The sequence below is a fragment of the Pararge aegeria genome, chromosome 4 (assembly GCF_905163445.1).
Source record: "Pararge aegeria chromosome 4, ilParAegt1.1, whole genome shotgun sequence".
NCBI classification, from domain to species: domain Eukaryota; kingdom Metazoa; phylum Arthropoda; class Insecta; order Lepidoptera; family Nymphalidae; genus Pararge; species Pararge aegeria.
Genome location: NC_053183.1, coordinates 11,870,093 through 11,888,449, shown reverse-complemented (window position 1 = coordinate 11,888,449; position 18,357 = coordinate 11,870,093). Strand labels below are relative to the sequence as shown.

The window sequence follows — 18,357 nt, the reverse complement described above, 5'->3', positions numbered from 1 at the left end:
TGCGGTCGTTTGCCTTCGAAGCGGCTCGACCGATTTTTGTGACAATTCTTGTTTTTTTTATGTAATTAATAATTGACTTAGCAGATGGCCCACCTGGTTGATAGTGGAATGGAAAGTGATCTCCTATGAACAGAGCAACACTTTGCAGGGTATACAAGAAGAACGTCCTGCAACATAACTACTGTATCCATCAATTAAAGGCGTACGTGTTAATCTTCTGACTTGGGCCTATAATTACACCAACCACGCCCTTCAGAATAGAGCACAGAATTGCAAGAATTCTGCTTAGCGGCAGAAAGAAGCATGACGGTAATACTTTGCCGAACGAGCTCTGTCTCAAAAGCTACTACTGTTAATATTCTGTACTAGTATTATGAATGCGAAATTGTGTTGACCATATAATGTTACAGTAAATTTATAAAGTGGGTAAATAATTAAACTTTTGATAACTAAAACTTCATATTTTCCAGATATTTACGTTCTTGACATTGTTGGTGGATTTTTTTATATCAATACGACTGCATTATCGATGCACCTCAGTCCTACATGGACTCGAACGATTTAAAGATACCTCACTGTGTCTTAGTCGCTTATCAATGTGTTAAAATTAGGCACCAGAAGCAATTGCGAATCGTTTCCGTGGGATTAAAAAACTCCTTTTTTTCACTTAACTACAAGTTAATCCCTGACTAGAATATCACCTGTCATCTATCATGTCACTATAAAAAAATAACGTATTAGATACTGCTTAAATACAGAATTAGGACAGTGGCTAGTAAGGTCATTATAGTCTGCAGCAGGTTAGGTCTACTATAACATTAAGGACAAAGGGTGACCGCACCCTTCGTAGGTCTGTAATGCCCATTTAACGTAAGAAATCCCGAGTGACATCGTGACCCTTAATCGCCTCTGTAGCCCGTATCTTAAATGCTTTCAACTAAAACCTACATTAGTGGGTAGAGTAGGTACCTTGCTCCCATTTCCTTCAAGAATTTAGTAGGATTTAGACCTTCCAAGATGTCTCGTTTCCCTTGCATTACTTCATCAACGATTGTAATTAAGTTTAGTCACAACTATTTTATCGATATTGGATGGCTTATTCACACATTTTGTCTTTATCACTTTTCACAAAAAAAGAAAGTCACAAAACATGCTTTTAAGATATCTGACACTTTTCTGAAGGTAGTGAAACAGGCCCTTAATCTCTTTTTATATAATAGTATATAATAAATATTTTTCGTCGTATTGCCTAAATGTATGTGGCCGGGATAGTTTTGTAATAATAATATTAAAAGTAATTTATTTAAAGCTATTAACATTATGTTATATCAATTTACTTAGTACAATATGTCATGAATTAAAGTAATATTAAAGTTATAGGGCTTTTTCTTCTGCCAAATTGTTAAAAATAATAATGTATAGTCGTCAATACTTAATGGATAAACGAGTTATTTAAACGACGATATTATTTATATCTATATTTTATCAAATTCTATTGACTAATTATGCATTGTTGAAAAACAGACAACCAACTGGCCTTAAACTCTAATAAAAAAGCCCCCGTCGCTCAAGCCAAGTCAATAACGAACGATGCTGGCAACAAAATATCCTTTGGATGCCTGTTACCTTTATGATAACAGAAAGTCGACAAGTCGTAAAAATACTACTAAAATTTTAAATCAGTGTAAAAATATGCCAAAATCAAAACAATTAGTCTTCAAGGAAGAGGATATGTTGAAGAAGACAATATGTTGCCCCCTCCCACATAGCCGTTATGAAGAAGAAGAAATTCATAGTGTCACGTGGATATAACGTAAGAGACTAATACTTACCTAACTACGGTGTTCGCATAACAAGACCTTTATGAATGTAGCGACAAGATGTTTATATTCTCACGGGGATATAAATTCGTCAGAGGTAAGAATTAAAGCTGTCGTTGATGTATACCAATTAATCATTCTATTCGGACTTCAGAGTTTATAGATGATTTATATAGCTTTGTTGCACGTGTCTTTACTAACAATGGTCATAGTTCTAGCCTTTGCCTAAAAATAACTTGCCGTATTAATTATAAAAGCTTTAGTTATCCATGTAAACGTTCAAAAATATTTAAATTAGTATTAACCTTTGTAATAACCAATATTAGCTTAATTTATTCTTTCAATGTCGTAATTATGCCAAGATCCTAGAAATGGTCATTAACTAGCGATAACTACGTAGCACGTCGTTTTCGAAAGATACCGAAGCCATTCGTAGGGTTGAGTAAATAGTTATATAACATGCTTTCTAAGGCAATTTTGTACTGTCCGCGAAATTTTCGTAAAAAGGGGTACAAAGTTTTGGTTCGGGTATTAATATTTAGATTAAACATCAAAATAATCACCTTAGTACCCATAACACAAACGACTAGATGGCGATGTGTGTATTGTCGTAGTATATTTATTTATTTTGTTATATTCTTCCACAACTAATTCCTATAGCCCCTTATTTACTTGAACACGTTATGAAGAACTCTTAGGCATGCGGGTTTCCTCACGATGTTTTCCTTCACCGTTGAAGCAAGTGATATATTAATTCTCGAAAACTCAGACAACATAGAAAAGTTAGAGGGGCGTGCTGGGATTCGAACTCGGCCCTAAGAAAGTTAAGTCGAAGTCCTAACCACTGGGCTATCACCAATTCAACTATCTACTTATAACAGTTTGTTAATGGCCAGTCGCATCTGCATGTACATTAAGTAACAATTAATATAACTTCGATAAACGGTGCACTAACGAAGCAGATACGAGGTAATAGTTTTCTCACGGGGAAGGTAATTAATCAGATCGCAAGAGTTGGAGCTGACGCCGCCGGCGATTAATCATCTACTGTGCTATATAAAGAGAGAGAACGACGGTGCTTTAATCCTGCTTAAGTTTTAGATATTACATTCTTGTAGAAAACTTCGTGCAAAAAATTATCAAAAATTTGCTACATATATTGTTATTAACGGAGGAACAGACTGGCTGACTATTTATTTAGTAATGAACCAACGAAAAATGTAGTTTAGTAGGGAAATTATAATTAAAAACTAAAATTAATATTTACAATCAATATAAGCCGTCTAACTGTTCAGTTATGGGCATGGTACACAAAATTCTGGCGCTATTGCCCCTTTGAATTGCTAGACTTTGGGCTAAATAAGCGCCAGCTCTTGGGTCACCAGACGTAAGGACCAATTAGGACACGATGTTAGTAAAATTTTTCGTGTCCGAAGACAAACGCAAGCGCTGCAAAAATGTAGTAATTACAAATAAAGGAGTATTTACGGCGCTTAAGCATTTGAGCAGATTCGGTAGCTACTGCCGCTTTAAGGGACGTACTCGGCAAGTGAGAAGCTGCCAACGTATCAATGCAGGTCGTATCCCGCACCAGCGCACGCCCCATCGACCACGGTACTATAGTCATATTGTCTGGTCTCGTGCCATCATCCCTGTTCAAACCGGGAGGTTAACAGACTGGCTTAATTTTTGATGTTTTATACATATGCAAAATAACATCAGGCTTCAAAGTAATAAAGCATACCGCATGGAGTTAGATCTGCCGTCACCAGCTTTTAATTATCCACAGTGCTGTTTATTGGATCGACGGTGTTATTACTTAAGTTTTAGATATTACTTTATTGTTGAAAACTTCGTTACAGAAATTCATCACTGTTCCCTACTAACATTATGAGTGAAAAAATGCATTTTATGGTTTGCCCCTCTTTCACGCAGCCCATCGGAGGAACAGATAGACCTAATTTTTGATATATACATATCCAAAAAATATCGGGCTGCAAAGTAATAAAGCAAACCGCACGAGTTGGGTCTGACGTCATCAGCTTTTAACAGCAAAGGAGGAACAGACTGAATTAATTCTTGATTTTCTAAGGTGAATTATATACCAACACGGCCGAGTGGCGCAGTGGGCAGCGACCCTGCTTTCTGAATCCAAGGTCGTGCGTTCAATTCCTACAACTTGAAAAAGTTTTTGTGTTTAACTTAAATGTTTTTCAGTGTCTGGGTGTTTATCTGTATATTATAACTATTTATGTGTATTATATTTATAACAAATAAAATATTTATCAGCTATCTTAGTACCCATAACACAAGATACGCTTACTTAGATGGCGGTGTTTATGATTACACACATTTTGATTTTTTATTTATTTATTACATATGCATAAAAATCATCAGGCATCAAAGTAATTAATTAAACCGCAGAAATTGGATCCGACGCCGCCAGCTATTCACCGTGCGATATAAAGTCCAGACCGACGTTGCTTTACTCCTGCTTATGTTTTATATATTATGTTACTAGCTGTTGTCCGCGTTGTTCATCCGCGTTTATTACGGTTTATTACAAATTCCGTGGAAACCGTTTGTTTCCCAAGATACAAAGTAGCCTATGTTACTCTCCGTCTTTTCAATTAACTCTTTGCCAAAAATCAAGTCGATTGGTTCCGTAGTTAGGGCGTAAAGACAAAAAAACAAATACACCGTACAAGAATAAATGCAGCAACTAAAATATGACGAAAAGTACTAGAAGTTGCAGTAAAATCCTTTCTAGTATAAAATATATTCTTATTTACCTCACAAATTGTATCTCGATGGGCCACGACTAGAATGTGTTAGAGAATATGAGTTCAACAGTGATAATCATAGGTGCTTACAAAATTAAAGCGATGTTACAAATAACCTTACTACGAGGGAATTCCATATTTATTATGCTTGGTCGTATACCTACACAACATCATGATGATCATTCAAGAATTGTCATAATTTCAAACTTTTTGTTTACGATTTTCTAGTAAATTGAACTAGTATGTTTTGGAACCTTGTATTGAAGAGATGATTAAAGTCTTATAGGAGTTACATTTTTGTGTTATAAATACTTTCTACGTGTGGAAAGTTAATAAAACGCAACCACTGTCATGTTGTTTTCAAACATCTTACTATTCCAAGTTCTATGTGCTGAAAAAGTGGTTTATACAAGTGGTATGTAATTTTAAACTAAGCAGTTTTCCGAGAAGTATAAAGTCAGTACTTATTGTAGGTCTCTTTTCATGTAAATGGAGTTTACATTTTCTAGGGAAGTTAATGAAGCGCTCTGATGCTTGCCAACTTTGGCGAGCGAAAACTACGTCACTGTGACGTAGGTTTAGCAGTGGAATAACCCATTCCAAGTACGCTATACCTATTACATATGTTTGATGTAAAACATATAATGACGCGCTATGGTATTAAAAAAGTCCCGTATGCCGATGTGGCAAACGGCATGACGCTCTCCTATGCCATCATGCCGCTTTAGACTAGGTTGAAAGTGAACGAGGTAGAGGAATACAAATTGTTTAAATACTTTGGTATTAATTATAAATTCTAATATTTATTGAAAGTTTACACCTTAATAAGGATATCTGGTATATATATGCAATAATAGTTCTCAAGACGAGCTCTGTAAAAAAAAGCTGTACAACTAAACCGTGACACACGTGTCACCAATGGCACCAATTTGCTATTTTCAGACAACGGTTCTGAGAAAATCTTGACAGAAAAACTCAATACCTATTAATTTCGGGCGTGATAAGGAAATAATACCTCAGAGCTCTTCTTCCTTAATTGAACATCCAAAGGCAGTAAAACAAAGAATATCCACTGTTTTTGTCAAATTCCTGACCATTTTATCACATAACAGCTAAAATGAATAAAACGGGAATCATTTAAATGTCTTTACTAATATTACACGGATAGCTATAAACCGTTAACGCCCACTGCTGGGCAAAGACCGCGTTCCGTCACGTTACAGCGCAAGGCCGCTTCGTTACGTCATAGCTTGACACTGAGACGACAAAGCTGTTGTAGCTTTGTCGTTTGTTCAGAGCTCTAAAAATAGAAATGAACCCAATGTTGCCTTTTCGTCTCACGGCCGTTCTATAACCATCCATATTTTTATTCGAAGAAGAGATATGAATAAATGTTCTCGTAATTGGATATATATATATATATATATATATATATATATACGTAGAATTAATGAATCTTGGAAATTTAGATATTACAAAACTATTTTTAGAAATACGTAAAGTATATTTATCCTTCATTTTATTTATATTAAACGTGTTTGGTAAAATTACAATTTGTTGTGAGCACAGATATTAAAAAAAAATCTTATTAAAACTTATATAAAATAACATGTATAATATATGTGACTTGTCATCGTATATCATGAATCATGATATACGATAACAACTACGTACTTAAACTGAAAAACAAATCGAAAATAAAAAAACATTAAAATCTTGAAACAGTAAACTAGGTTTATTTTATTAATTTGAGATTTAATTCAACCTCAGAGAACTGAGCTAAGCTATAATGATAATAAATGTTTATCCTAATTAAGTAATAAAGGTATTTTGTTGAAAGGCGAAAAAACATGCCCAATTAGGGAGAAGTTATGTTGAGGCGCAAGTTTTGTGGGTTATTGTTATGAGTACAGTAAAGAATAAAGTTACCCTGATAAGATTCCAGAATATCGCTTTCCTAATGTGATGAGCTGGGAAGAATTGTTTATTGAATTTATCAATAACTAGCTATCCGCCCCGGCTTTGCATGGGTCAAATGTAAATACTAACTGTTTTATACCAGTTTATTACAGTCAAGTATTAACGATGTTGGCGCAAAAATATGTTTGTTGCTTTATAACATTACATATTTTTACTAATGAGCGGCACGTGCATTATTTATGTGCCTAGTATTTTCAATGCACTAAACTCTCATACACGTGTAAAGATAAATATTTACAAAGATCTGCACCTAATATTAATGAACTTACTTAAACGAATAGAGATAAATAGACTGAAATATACATTAAATAAATTCATATTATACCGGGCGGAGGACGGGCTGGCTATACCTAGCCAGGGGAGACAGATTAAGAAACCTGCAGACTATTGTCAGCGGTTGCCCAGCTGGCAGATACCTACGCTACGCCATAAACATGTTGTGACGTCACTACAAGATTCATGTAGAATTGCTTTAATAGTACTATTTCGCTTTATATAATTCGTAATAATACTTATCTAAATATTTAATGTTTTTCAAATAGAATAATAAGAATATATTTTGTGCCATAACTTATCGGAAACTAATATCGTAAAATATTATTATTGATTCGTTTTGTTGTCAACATTCGGAACGGTACCTGAGCCGTATAAAAGTAGCAGCATTACGTTCTCAAGCGTTTATTCTGTACTAGCTGTTGCCCGCTACTTCGTCTGCGTTTGATTTTTTTTTTGATGGGGCATTCAATTTATTTGTAGTTCTAAAAAAAATTAAAGTATTCAGTATTGCTAAGCCTTAAATGAGGGGTTTGCTGCTGTCCGCTGAGGAGTTTTATCCTCTATCTCCAACCACATTCATCAGATCTACACAGAGTTTGGGCAAAATTAAATACGTATTGTAACCTCTATAGTACAAAAATAATTATTTAAATAGGTTATAATTTGTCGGAGTTATGGTGTAAAATCGTCAAACACTTTCATCCCCTCTCCCAAAGGAACCGAGCTTAATGTCGGGATAAAAAGTATTCTATATTACTTCTAACACTTCCAAGAATATGTGTACAAAGTTTCATGAGGATCGGTTAAGTAGTTTTTGCGTGAAAGCGTAACAAACAAACTTACATTGACATTTATAAGATTAGTAGGGATCAAGTAATTGTAGGGGGAAACTCTGCTCGATTATATGTCAAATGTAATAAGTGAAAACTAGTAGGTATTATTCCAAGTCCTATCCCCACGTTCTCCAACACTATCCTAGCAGAGTCTAGCAACACATCATTCTGCATCTTTTTTTATTACAAAGGTTGTTTTTAATACAAAGGTTATATCATCCGTTTAGCTCTGCTCAAATATGATAAAAACTTGACGAATATCGTTAGAGAAAGACGACAGAATTCCATAGCAGACATCAGCAACCCACTGAATTAGACTTTTGGTTGCTTTGTATATGCACACACATTGGATAGAAGCAGGCGTTACTTTGCGGAAATCCATGATATATTATCAAAATTAAGCTTAATTTGCTATACTCCGCGAAAAGTAGGAGAATCTGTGTGGTGTTATTTATAATTTCTTCAATCCTTATACTCCACACCGAACAGATCTTGGGCGATATACCCTCTACACACGTTTTGCTCTACTTACCAGCCATTACTATAAATTTGGAAACTTGCTGCGTGAAAAAGATCAAACACAATTATTTCGATCCATACTAATGCTATAAACTGAGTCTGTTTTTAGCATTAAATTAATTTATTTAATTAATTTTTATATTATTATTATTATGCAAAACATAGGTATATGTTTGGCACAAACACTGCAGCTATTTTGATGAAACCTGAGACTGCGCCCGTGTTAAGCAAGCGTTAAAAAAAAAAAAAATTAAACTATATACCTTATTACTCCGAAAATTTTATAAGTTGCCACAGAAATAATGTATAGATACGGCTATAGATATACGACTTTTTTACAACTCTAATTTTTTTAATACTATATTTAGACCTAAATGCTTCTTTATGAAAGACCACTTCAGGCAGAAGCCAGTTGGTATATAAATTACGAAAAGCTTAACATAATATTAGGATAGCGGTAAATTGACGTAAAATAAATAACGGTGCGCGTTTGAAATATTATATCAAAAATATTTTTCAGTCTGCTACAAGTTTAAGAGAAATGAGATTGTCGAGGCGCTGAAAAATAATAGGTTGTAATAAAGGGGGAGAAATAGCTGGTCAATCTTCGTACAACGCTATAAAAGATTTAGAAACAGTGACCTGGCATAGCTTATGCGATGTGCGAGACTCAAGAGCACTGTAATTTACTTTCAAATGGCTTCTTTTATCTAACAGACTTATTTTTATTTTGATGTTGATGTGTTATGATTGTTTTTTGATATCTTTTTATTCGAGTTACCTTACTACCTACTATTTCCTTGATTTTTTGATTGACTTTCGAGATAACCAATGATTTTTAAAAAATGTTGCTGCAATTCGTTGTTTTCTCTGTCTCTTATATTAATAAATGTTCTCGAATAGTCTTAGCTAAATCAGATAAATCGTAAAGACTCCTACGACAGACAAAGAAACAATTCTCGTAATGGGAAAAATGAAAAAAAAATGGAAAAAAGGAAACCTTATAAGGTCACTTTGGTCCTTTTTCTGTCCCTTTGTATCTATAATGACTTTAGGAATCAATATTTTCTTTAAATCCCTATAGAACATCCCTAAAGACAACGTTTAAACGAATTGCGAAATAATGTTAAAGGATGCATAACACCCTGTAAAAATTTGAAATCAAAAGAAACATATTTATTTTTCCATAGAAAATAATTCAAAAAATTCTTAGTGTTTACTTATGACAACCCCATTGAAGAAAAAAGACCGACACGCGCATAGTACCTACGCTACGCGTTTCGTACCTAATAATGTGACACTCCTGTCACATGATTTTAACTTTGCATGTAATGTTAGAGCTGTATATGATTTCCTTCAGTAAAACTATAGCAGTGGTTTACTCAAAAACTATAAGGTTTTCGGTTTCTCAGATAAGTCTCATAAGAGTCAGTTCATAATTACATCTAAAGCCTGTGAAGTATTGTATCGGTTTGTATATCGACATAGTTTATTATTGATGAAAAGAATTCAGGATTCTAATTAAAGGTAATGAAAAGCGTTTTTTTTCTAATAAAAGTCCTACTCACTGACTGCAATCAAAACCGATAGAGCATCTCCCGGTGACCTACAATCTTGGAATTTGGCACCAAAGTACTCGTAGGAACAAGTGAACAAATAGAATTTAAATTTTTTCAATTAAGTTTAGCCATAGACCAAGTAAACATACTTGAACTTTACTTTGCGGAAATCCATAATATATTATGAAAATTAAGCTTAATTTGTTACACTCTGCGAACAGCAGAAGAATCTGTATGGTGTAATTTATAATTTTTTCAATCCTATCAATAAATTACACCATCCTGCTATTCGTGGAGTATAGCAAGTTTAGCTTTATGTTCATAATGTATCAAAATACATTTAATTAATCGTGGTAACTACACGATTGTTGAATTCCTTCACGACAAGGCTGCTTGGAAAAAGCTTCCGCTCCGCTCTTCTCTCTCACAAAATAGAAAAAATATTGCGAAACTAGGAAAAGAGCAATCTGCTGCGTTTCTTGCCGGATGTTCTCAGTAGAATCTGCCTTCCTAATCGGTGGTAGAGTCACAACAATCAGACTGACTTGACTTTTTAAAAGTGCTTATAAACTAGGCCTCCTTGAATTTTAAATTTAGAAGTGTTGCTCCGTTTATAGACGATGGTTTCCCTCGTATCATCAAATGGACCATCTACTTGGTCCTAATTATTACTGTAAAAAAAGTGGTTGGAGGTTTGGCCTCCCTTTCGGGGGCACTGAGTTCGATGCCTGGCACGAACCTCTAACATTACAGAGTTATAGGCGTTTTTAATTTATGCAATTAAATATCACTTGCTTAAACGGTGAAGGAAAACATCGTCAGGAAAACTGCACGCCTGGAAGTTCTTCATATTGTTCTCAAATGGTGGGTAGTTTACCAATGTAGTGGGCTGTTAATGAAATGTTTATAATGATGAGTATATCTAAGATAAACCGGAGCTGGGTGTTAAAAGCTGGTATAAATAGTGTTACCGTTCTTACATTTTTAGTTTTCATTATAATGTAATAAATAAAGATACCGTGCCTCATAAAGATTAATGTATGAGGCACGAGAATCATTGAAAAGAGAAGATATAAAGCTTATACCCACCACGCTACTCCAACGTAAGTTGGCGGGCATAAACAAAAGAATACCGGCTTGTAAAAACAATACCATGGAAAAGGCACACCGCATTACGGTAAATTGGATACAAATAGTATCAATTTGTTACGTGCCCGCACTTTTAGCCCATCTAATCGCGTCAGAATCAAAGCCCTTCGCAAACAACACATTTACTGTGTTAGCTCAAATAATTAACTTAATCATTATACGTGTAACATTTTACTGCACTACGAGTTCCCCCTTGACTGACTTGCCTTGAATTTCTCCAGGTGAAGCTGTCTTATCATTGAAATGACGCTTTGTCTGGGAGGCTTCGGCCATGGCTATTTACCACATTACCGAACAAGCCGTGCCGCGGGTTTTGAATTCCGATAAGATGCTATTTAGTTTGGTGCAAGGCTTCGGTCGTGGCTAGTTACCACCCTACCGAAAAAGATGTGTCACCAAGCGATTTAGCGTTCCGGAACGTTCTCGTAGTTTGAGATGACCTTAATACTTTAGAAAATAAAAACAGATTTATGTAACGAAAAGATGTGATAAAATAAGTTACAAACTAATCTGACTAATATAAGTCGGTGAAAATCGATTTACAAGATAGTAAATTCGTTTACGAAGTTACATAGTTAGAAGTTTCTTTGTTGTTAGTAGAAGTGAGTTCATAGTGTATTTAGATTATGGTACAATTTAATATTATACGAGTATGTAAATAAGATAAATATATCTACGTTTCAAAGGTATCTTTATCGTATGTATTCCGTGATATGGATCCTAAAATCTTCTTAGTTTATATACACCGATTGTATTAATTTATAGAAACTTAAATTCATACAATTGCGTATGCATAAGTAGGTACAACATTAAATTTATTTATCGATTTATCCATGACTAATCGTTTAATTAGTGTGCTTATATTATACGCTTTTTGGATTACGTAGTAAATGGTTTAAATACAGCTTATTTCATTAATAAAGTCACAAAGTAAAGCCGTATTGCTGGGCGATACCAACTTTTGAACTAAAATCCAACAGAGCGTTTATTTTTAATTGCGCAACTCAAAGTTTTGTCACATTTACTGTTGGGTGTTCCCCTGTACGAACACCAAACTTTTAATTTTCCAGTAGCATAATTGGAATTGATTAAAAGCAATTTTTCGCACGCGTTGATTGCTCTTAAGTGAGCAACTATTTTTGGGAAAATGATTTACGTAACAAATATCATATATCTTTATTATAATCGTTCTCTCAGGACCGTTATTTGGTCGTCGCGTAGAACCTGTCAGGGCCAACTATTCAGGGTGATGGCTCTCTGCATGGGCACAGCTTGCCAGTTACAGGTCAGTCACTGGGTGGAAACAAATATAGTTTTTTTTTATTCCACTACAAGTTAGACCTCAACTACAATCTCACCTGGTGGTAAGTGATGATGCAGTCTAAGATGGGAGCGGGCTAACCTGTTAGGGAGTATGGTAGTCATACCCCTAATAGGTTTCTACGCGACATCGCACCGGAACACTAGATCTGATATAGTATATTCGATACATATAGCTGTAGGCTATGTTCTAATTATTTGGCCGTCTCCCATAGACCCAACTGGGCCTCAGGGTAATTGTTCAGACTTAATTCTGATTAAATTATTATTTAAACCACCAGTAAAATTTTCGCTATAAAATAAAATTTCCATGGAAAAACATGTTTTCTTTGTTAAGGATATTACGTATTTTGGTTAATTAATTATTATTATTTTTGTATCCAAGTGTAGGTAAAAATAACAAAAAATTTAAATATTATAAATACTGAACACGAAACATGAAACAGCAAGACTTGTTTACTTTACGTACTTTCATAGTTATAGTGTGATGTCTTACGGGATCTTATTATGGGGCTAAGCTGCTGATATTGAAACTATATTTATTCATATTACATTATAACACATTAGCCATTTCATCGTCATCATTTACATATTAGTCTTTATAAACAAAAAGTGGATATAAACATAAGAAATGGTCATAAATTTGTGACATCTGCATATCGTCTGCGAAGGTGCAGAAGTCATTTGTGGGATTGAGTATACGCTTTTATAATATGATTCCTAAGGTAATTTTGGACCTACCAATGTATAAGTTTAAAGAATGTGTTAAAGCACATTTATTACAGCGAGGTTATTATACAATTGAAGAATTTCTTAATGACAAGGTTGCTTGGAAGCATCCGGCTCCGCTTTCATCTCTCACAAGATAGAACAAAAAATTTTAAAATGTAAAATGTAAATTGTTGATATTGGAAAAGAGCAACTGCTGAGTTTCTTGTCGGCTTCTTGTCGGTAGAATCTTCCTTCCGAACCGGTGGTAGAGTCACTACACACAGACAGACTTGACGTTTCAAAAGTGCTTATATTAGGCCTACTTGAAATAAATGAATTTTAAATTTTTGAATTTTGAATTTTTGAACTCGACGATGTACAGAAATAATCAAAAATTAAAGAAAATAAATGCAAATTGCTGTTACAGAAATCGAAGCCATGTCATGTTCTAAGTCTTTACTACGTATATGTTTTCCTGTATATGTACTCTTTTCACTATTTCGGTAGCCCCAAGAAACTATTATTTTAGATGGTGATACATTTGCAAGTGGATTCCGTCCGTCAATTTGCTGTAAAAGCGCTCCATTAGCCGCGGCTGCGAGCCCATGGGTCTCATGTAAATGTTGCCGATTTATCCACACCCACCCAGCCCACGGCCCGAACTTTATCCTAATGATACAAATAAATAGACCATTTCGGTCGCTAAATCGAATGTTGTTCGTTTTTTATATTCGAAAATATAACGGAACTCGTTACATAAAGAGGATTTTTTATATTTTTAGTTTGTTTGTAATCAAAAACTTTATAATTTCCTTTCAACTGAATTAGAAAGCTATTCTATACAGAACTAATATGAGATATCTATTATTATTAACATTATCATTATGATAAGCAATGGACGTCTTCTGCTGGACATAGGTCTTTGTAGAGAGTTTAAAATACCACGGTCTTGTGCAACCTGGCTATACTAATATTATTAAGCTGAAAAGGTTGTTAATTTGGTGTAACGTTAGGTTATAGTCACAACATCAGGCTACTTCCTAAGATTAATCATTATCCAAATAAATACTTTTTTCATCACGATTTTATAAAAACCGAAACAAAAGCGAACGTGGTTTCGGACATCAGGTAGTTATATTTATTTTAGTTATAAAAAAAATATAACTACCTGAAAAAAGCGGTGATGGTCTAGTGGGAAAGGCTTTCGGCGTTTTCGAGGATACTAAGTTCGATCATTGGCAGATCTCCTGCTAATAATGCGGAGCTATTTACGTTTTAAGCAATTAAATTTGACTTGGTGAAAGTAAACATCGTGAGGAAACTGCATGCCTGAGAGTTCTCCATGATGTTCTGAAGTCTACCAATCCTAACATGGTCAGCCTGAACCCTACCCTGAATTCTCAGAGATAACCTCGTTGTGGGCCGGTATTCCAGTAAAGCCCTGTAAATTGTTTGAGATATCATTAAAATAACTCTTAAATTAATTTAAATTGTATTAGTTTGTTTATAACACAAGCTTAGATTACCTTGGGGATAGATGGCGATGTTTGTATTGTCTTAGTATATTTATTTATTTATAAGGATAAAATAATATAAGGATATATAATGGAAACAGTGATAGCCTAGTGGGTAAGGTTTCGGCTTTCCTTTCGTGGAGACCGAGGCACGCACCACTAACTTTTCGGAGCAAGTGATATTAAAATATCAACTTAAACGGTGAAGACAAACATCGTGAGGAAACCTGCATGCCTTAAGAGTTCTCCATAATGTTCTTAACGGCGTGTGAAGTCTACCAATCCGCACTTGGCCAGCGTTTGCTCAAATAATCATTTTAGTATTTGCAAAGGTTCAGTTTAAAGGCCTCTTCACGAAGATAAAAATTATATTATTGTTCTAATGCAAAAGTGACAACGGAATAAGTCTACACAATTTTATACATTCACTGCAACTACAGTTCTAAAAATAGATCTGAATCCAGCTCAGCCTTTTCGTCTCATGGTCATTTGCTTTTAGAATTTCTCGGTTCTAAATCGAACATACAGCGAGCAATGTGAAAAGGTCGACATTAGTTTCAATTCCTTTTATTGTATATCTCGTACCTACTTGGGTTAGGAATGATTGCATCAAAATGGCACCATGGCGAAATGGCATGATTCCAGTGTGGTTTATAAGAGGGATAAATAAAATTAACAAAAAACAAATCGATTTCTAACAACTAAAAAGAAAAAAATATTTTTTTCTACAAAATTTTTAAGTCAATAAGCTAAGTAAAACATAATATAAATCACTATAGGTATACCTATTTTGTGTATTGTTCGATATTGTTCGGTATTCGTATACGTAGGAAGGTACCTCTTTCTACTATGCTGGTAGCGGGCTAGCCTTTAAAGGGTATGACAGTTATATTTAAATCATTTTTATTTGTTTCTACACGAAATAGTACCGGAACTATCGTTTTTGTCGATAGGGTGGTAGCTAGCCACGGCCAAAGCTTCACAGATTGCCAAACAGGCAATCCTCATGGATACCCTTGTAACACAGGGAGGCGCAGAAGTTATGTCAGGCTCTTACTGACTAAAACCCCTGTTCTTACTCATCAAGCAGGCCCACCTAGGGAAGTACGTGCCTAGTTTCATCAGTTAAGGGCTTGCCAGAATAACAGAACGTCTATCAACTCGAGGAGTGTACTGCGAGAGATAGATTAACTCTTTTTCATGACCTACAAGTTTTCGGGGTGGAAGTGCACTACCACCCCGACACCGCCAGTTCCATACCTGAATGGGCCTTCCACCTGCTGGATCCATTCAATGCGCCTTGTGTGTACCCCTTACCTACCTATATGAGAAATTGTTAACCAATAACTCCGGGGTGACTAAATGCTCTCAAGGGATATACAGCCCTCAGACACACGTAGACCTTACTCGTCCTGGCAAGTAACACAGCAGGAAGGTACGTTTATAAAGTAAAATATAAAAAATATTAGCTTTACATTTTACTTCATTTATATTATTAGATAGAAGCAGGCGTTACTTTGCGGAATTACATGAAAATACATATATTATGAAAATTAAGATTAATTTGCTATACTGAGGATGCGTAGAGGGTACATTGCCGAAAATCTGTTTGTTGTGTAGTATAAGGATTGAAGAAATTATAAATTAAACCACACAGATTCTCCTGCTTTTTGCGGAGTATAGCAAATTAAGGTTTATTTTCATAATATTATTTGTATTAAACCACCGCAGCGAGGCATAGTACCTATAATGATTTGAATGGCAAAACTAATTATTTGGTCAAGGTAACTGCCAGCTGTAGGATGACCGTTAGACTCGATAACTCTTTTTGACAATTGTATAGAGAGAGGTCGAGCCCCCGGTCCCCACAGTCCCAAAGTCTCTACCCCAAAAGGCACAAAAATGAAAACCTCTTCTTTTGTATTAGTTAGTTTAAAAGAACAATAACGAAAATAAGTTATATGGATAAGAATTCATGAGCATGGATATGTAATACGGATTTAGCATTATAATTAAATTAAACATGAGCGTTGGCAGTTCTCCCCTTCCGCGTTATAACCCCCAATTTGCCCTCATGCCCAGAAGTTTCATTAAACTTTGACAAGCGAAAACATTTTTACCTCATGGCGATTTCCCCATAGGCAGCGCAAACGTGGCAACTCACCAAAAGTACTTTAATGTGTCGCGGTTTTAAAGCCTTACCAATTGATTATTTGTTTTCGTTGCAAACATTTCAGAACTGTCTGCAAAACATATTAACAAAAAAATATATAGATGTGTTAAAATGAATTTATTGAAATTTTAAATATGTTTATAGTTTAATTACTTTACCCAATACAAATTGGTAGTAACTTATTACAACAAACCGTTGTTTTTCTGAATAGGTAAGCAAATTAAGAAAAAAAAGGCCTTATGATTGAAAGGCAAACGATTCTCTTACCGTTTGTGGGTACTCAAAGTACCCTTTATCTGCAATCTCATCCATATAATGCAGTTTAATATGGAAGTGGGCTAACCTGTTATAGGTAAGGCACTTGTAGTAGGTTCTTGTACCTATATCCTTATGACGCTCGGAAATTTCTTGGCACCTCTTTCGATAGCTAGACACAACCAAAGCCTCCCACCAGACCAGACCAGACCAAGAAATTAAAAATACCCAACTTGATCGCGTGAGATCTAAACTAGGAACTTTGACTGGCCATAATATAATTATTATTTTTATTTTATTTTTAAGCATTGTTAAGAAAAAAAATGAAAAAGAATAAATGATAGATTATTAATATAATTATAATAATAATCATTTATTTGCAAGAACGTTTGTACTAAGGTAGTTCATGCATGGAAGGCCCGGCCGGTAGCAAGGCCCAGTATCGAAAAAGTAGAATTGTAATAGTTTTATTCGTTCAATACATCACGCACACATAGAAGTGGTAGATACAACGAGCTGGCAACAATGCTTTACTACGCACCCGCCGCCATTTTGTCAGTAGCGTACATACAGTCGGTACGGGAGCATGCGTCTGCGCTTCATATAATTTTTTACGAATATAAACTTTGATTTAATCAAATTTCTTGATTTATTCTATATTTCTGCTTATTTGGATGTGAACAGAAGTTATCTAGCTGCACGACGAAGGGTAAGTAATAATTTTATTTCAATATTTATATTAAATATCTTCCGTTGTTTTTGAACCTGTATTATAGCTTAAAAGGCCCACTGTTGACATTGGTAACAAGGCCCGGGCCTTATTTAATGTATGAAATAAAATTGTTGACTTTATTAAATGGTTGCTTTCAAGGACAAGTGACAAGTTTTGACACACAATATCCATCCATACTATACTATATACTATATATTAATATTATGAATACAAAAGTAAGTTCTTTTCACATAAACTGATGAACCGATTTCGATGAATTTTGGTATAATGCCAAATGGTATTTTAAAGCTAAGTGTAGTGTGCTTTTAAGAAGGAAATGAAAGTTTATGCCGATGTTCTCGCAGACGAAGTCACAGGCGTCCACTAGAACTTACATAATAAAAAAAACCACAGTAAAAAAAATATATTTTGCCCATGTTACCAAATAAATTTTATCTTTATCAGATATTTTCTTTACAGATTGGAATGTCGTCACCATCACTGTCAGTTAAAAGAAAGCGCGCCCTGTGGTCAGAAAATAGTTTGGCCGCGGCAATGACTGCTGTGAAAAAGGGTGAACTTTCACAACGAGAAGCAGCAGCTCGGTACAATATCCCTCGCAGAACTCTTCGAAACCACCTAAAATCCGGAATATCTAAAAAAGAAATTGGGCGAGCCCCAATATTGTCAAAGGCGTGTGCCTTTGACAATATTGGGGCTTAATATTGGGGCTATAAAAAGATTTAGTGGAGA

At 34.8% G+C, this 18,357-nt stretch overlaps 1 protein-coding gene across 1 annotated transcript in view; it reads right to left on the bottom strand.

Moving 5' to 3' along the window:
* LOC120637664 (methylcrotonoyl-CoA carboxylase subunit alpha, mitochondrial) overlaps positions 1–18,357 on the bottom strand; it is a 328,715-nt gene that overhangs the window by 227,521 nt on the left and 82,837 nt on the right. The window lies entirely within an intron of this gene.